This window comes from Penaeus monodon, chromosome 35 (genome assembly GCF_015228065.2).
Source record: "Penaeus monodon isolate SGIC_2016 chromosome 35, NSTDA_Pmon_1, whole genome shotgun sequence".
Classification (NCBI taxonomy): domain Eukaryota; kingdom Metazoa; phylum Arthropoda; class Malacostraca; order Decapoda; family Penaeidae; genus Penaeus; species Penaeus monodon.
In genome coordinates this window covers 12,854,719-12,858,753 of record NC_051420.1, presented here as the reverse complement: position 1 = coordinate 12,858,753, position 4,035 = coordinate 12,854,719, and the positions used below count along the sequence as shown (strand labels likewise).

At 49.7% G+C, this 4,035-nt stretch overlaps 1 protein-coding gene across 1 annotated transcript in view; it reads left to right on the top strand.

The window, feature by feature from the left end:
• Nucleotides 1–1,089: 1,089 nt before the first annotated feature.
• The window catches only part of LOC119595083 (protein spaetzle 3-like), a 44,203-nt gene continuing 41,257 nt past the window's right edge, over nucleotides 1,090–4,035 (top strand). Inside the window, exon 1 of the mRNA XM_037944227.1 lies at nucleotides 1,090–1,156. The gene's annotated coding sequence lies outside the window, so the exon portion shown is untranslated. The remainder of the gene's footprint in view (nucleotides 1,157–4,035) is intronic.

Here is a 4,035-nt window from a genome sequence, read left to right as displayed (position 1 = left end):
CCTATTTTCCTTCATTCCGTCTGAAAAATGGAATTAGGTGCATTTAATAGCCACGTGAAAGCTCCAATTCCTCATTATGTAACATAAGAAATAACAGGTACCGTTAGATTTTCTTTCAGTTAATTTTTTGTTCACTGTCTTTGTTGCGTAACAGGTTGTGTTTACTTTGTCGACTTGTGTACCAGATAGCGACGTGTCTTTCAGGGAAGCAAATCATGGTTCACGAGAACAAATGTGTGTGAGAGACAGCGAGAAAACAAGCAAGAGAAAAAGATGGGGTGTGAGTTGGAGGTGGGAGAGAGGGGGGGGTGAAAGAGAGAGCTAAAGAGAGACAGACAGACAATCTGAAGTACAGGCAGGTAGATAGACAGTAAAATAGACATACAGAGAGGCAGAGAGAGGGTCAGACAGCCAATTAGTCAGTCAATCGGACAGGCAGGTAGACAGGCATACAGTCAGGAAGTCAGGCAGTCAAACAGACGGGTTAATTAATCCGTCAGACAGTCATAGGAACAAGTAGTTGATGTAGTACGCCCTTCTCCCTTTCCTTCATTGTGGTTTCTGTAGCATAAACGCCGACACGCGAAGGTCAGCTGTTTGGACACGATTACATCACACAAAGGTATCTGTACAGGTAATGAATGAACGGCAGAAAATTATAGGTATATGTTGTATGTGTGTGTGTGTGTGTGAGAAAGAGAGAGAGAGAGAGAGGAGAGTATGTGTGGGTTTGCTTGTTTGTGTATGTGTGTGTGGTGCCTTCTTGTGCAGACAGTCTCCTCGTTTCCAGCCCCGGGCGGCGTCTGCAACCTGCCAGAAGTAAAAGGGCGTGAGTGCCATTAATCCCCAGAGCCTGTCGTCGGCTCCCCTTGCCCCGAGCGTAGACTTCCCAAAACCGCATTTAACTCAGGGAATTCTCGGAGGCGACGTCCAGACCCCCATGACCAGGAGCCGATCACTCCCACGGGCAGCTGGAAGGCCAGAGGACCCCAGGCCGACCACAGCTGGTGTCGGGGTGACCACAGCTGGTGCGGAGCGAGGCCACGAGCCCGGCGAGCCTAAGCAGCGTGCCTTCACCAGCGTCGTGTCAGTGAGCGCGGGAGCCTCGCCGAGTGAGCAAGGGGCCAGTCCGCTACGAAGGCCGTTCTTACCTCTCGTACGTGTGTGCGTGCGTGCGTGTGTCGGGGCGTGCGTGCGTCCGTCGTCCTACGGATGGAAGGACGGGCTCCTTGACGTACCACTGCTTGCGACGGTTCCTACACGTGTTCCCGCGCGTCGTGCACGTGCAACGGATACCGGCGGTGCACGAGAGGTGGTTTTAGTGACCAACATCCAGGAAACGCGCTGTAACCTTGGACGGGAAGGACGCGCGCCGGACCGCTGTACTGAAACATTTTACAAAACCAAAGTCACACGGATACATGCTCGTAAAGTGCTGTGCTAAGACACAGCACAAATAAAAGAACAGAGAACGTGCTGTCGTGTGGGAATAAAGCACACAAAAGTGATTTCTGTAGCCGTGTTGTTTACGAAAGTGTTAACGGAGTCGAGGACGGGAGCCAGAGGGCCACTCACGACAGGTGGAGTGTGCCCGCAGAGAGGGACTGGTTGTCAGCGAGGAGGTGACGCTGGCCAGGTCCTGTCCTGGTGACTGGTCGAAAAGAGATACAGTGTAGAGAAGTGCAAGCGATGAATCAGGGATGGAGAGAGGGAAAGAGAACTGAATGAGAGAGAAGAGAAAGAGGCAGAACACGAGGGAGAGGGAGAGAGAATGGAAGGGAAGAGAAGAGAGACAACACAAGAGAGAAGAGAGGGAGAGAGAGAGAGAGAGAGAGAGGGAACGAAAGAATGAGAGAACGAGAGAAGAGGATAAGAACAACTATAAGAACGAGTTAAAGTACTAATACTAATAGCATGCAGTCAGAGATATAATTAGCCTCAGATAAGATTAGTTAAGCCACAAGGAGAAAAGGACACAGCACACGAAAGATAAAGAATGGGTAACGAGCCTAAGAAAAGACGGAGTTTGACAAGCCTCGCCCACTCGAAGAAAGAAAAAGAGAAAGTGGTTTTGTGAGTACTTGAACGAAAGGGAAATTGTAGGAAGAATGAATGCGGTCAGATAGTACCAGGGAGAAAAAAAAACGGCGAGAGTAAGCGATAGAATAGTGAGATAAATAAGTAAATAAGTAAATAGATGCAGGGATAATGGGGACTATGATTAGAGCCTATTTTTAAAACAACTTGAGAGAAATAAGCAGGGTAAATAGGTAGCGAGAAACAGGAAATAAAGGGAAGGAGAGGGAGAGACATGGAAAATGGCGAAGAGAAAAAAATGTGCAGTGAGAGAGGGAGCCGGACGATAAACAGAGTGAGAGAGCGAGGGGGGCGGGGAGAGAACTTGGCAGAAGCAAGGCTTTATTCCAGCTGCCGTCCCTCCCCCTCCCCCTCCCCCTTCTCTTCCTCTACCTCCCCCTCCTTCTCCTCCTCCTCCTCCTTCTCCTCCTCCTCCTCCTCCTCCTTCTCCTCCTCCCTCCTTCTCCTCCTTCCTCCTCCTCCTCCTCCTCCTCCTTCTCCTCCTCCTCCTCTCCTCCTCCTTCTCCTTCTCCTCCTCCTTCTCATACTCTTCCTCCTCCTTCTTCTCCTCCCTCCCCCTTTCCTCTCCTCCTTCTTCCCCCACCTCCCCTTCCCTCCTCCTCCCGCCTCCTCCTCCTTCCCCCTTCTCCCCTTTCTCCTCTTCCTCCTCCCCTCTCCCCCTTCTCCTCCTCCTCCTCTTCCTCCTCCTCCCCTCCTCCTCCCCCTCCTCCTTTCCTCCTCTCCTCCCCCTCCCCCTCCCCCTCCCTCTTCTCCCCTCTCATCATCATCATCCTCCCCTCCTCCGCCTCCTACTCCCCCTCCCCGCCCCCCCCCCCCCTCCTCCTCCTACTCTGCCCCCCTCCCCCCAACAGGCAAACGTCCCTCACTCATACAGTCCCCTGAGGTTGTCTCGGCCGCCCGTGTGACCCTCGGCTAAGCTCTTGCCTTGCTTTGCTTTGGTTTGCTTTGACTTGACGGCTTGCTTTGGTTTTGCTTTGATTTGGCTTGCTTCGGTTTGCTTTGATTTGAATTGGCTTGCTTTGGTTTTGCTTTGAATTGGCTTGGCTTGCTTTGGTTTTGCTTTGATTTGGCTTGCTTTGCTTTGATTTGACTTGGCTGGCTTTGGTTTGCTTTGAATTGGATTGCTTTGATTTGACTTGGCTTGCTTTGAGTTGCTTACTTTATCTTACTTTGACGCCGTGTTCATTGCTTTAACAGCGCGTCTTGTTTTAAATTACTTTACCTTCCTCTGTTTGATTCGATTTGTCTTTTCCTTGCATTGCTTTGCCTTGTTTTAACTTGCTTGTCTCTGTTGCCTCTTGCTTTGTCTTCTGTGTCTTCTATTTACCTTGCTCTCACTCTCCCTATTTTACTATTCTACTATCCTTCCCTCCCCCTCTCCCTCTCACTCCCTCTCACTCTCTCTTTATCTCTTTTTCTCTTTTTCTCTTTCCTTCCCTCTTTTTCTTTTCATTTGTCTTTTTCTCTTCTTATTCTTTCCTTTTCTTTCCTTGCTCTGTCTCTCTCATCTTTCTCCATCTCCTCTTCTCTCTTCTGCTTCTCTTCTTTCCTCTCTCCCTTCTCTCTTCTTCCTCTTTCTCTCATCTCTCTCTCTCTCTCTTCTCCTCTCACTTCCACTCGTTCTCTCTCATCTCTTACTCATTTCTCTCTTCTCTTTTCTTCTTCTTTCTCTTATTTCTTTCTTTCTTTTCTTTCTCTTATTCTTTCCCTCACCCTGCTCTTCTCTCTCTTCTCTCTCCCTCTCTCTCATCTCTCTCTCCTCTCTCGTCTCCTCATCTCGTCTCTTTCTTTCTTTCTCTCCCTCTCTCTTCTTCTCTCGCATCCTCTTCTTTCTCTCCTCATCTCTCTCTCTCTCTCTCTCGTCCTCCCTTTCTTTCTCCTCTCTCCTCTCCTTTCGCTCTCCTCATCTCTGTCTCTCTCTCTCTCTCAACCTCATCC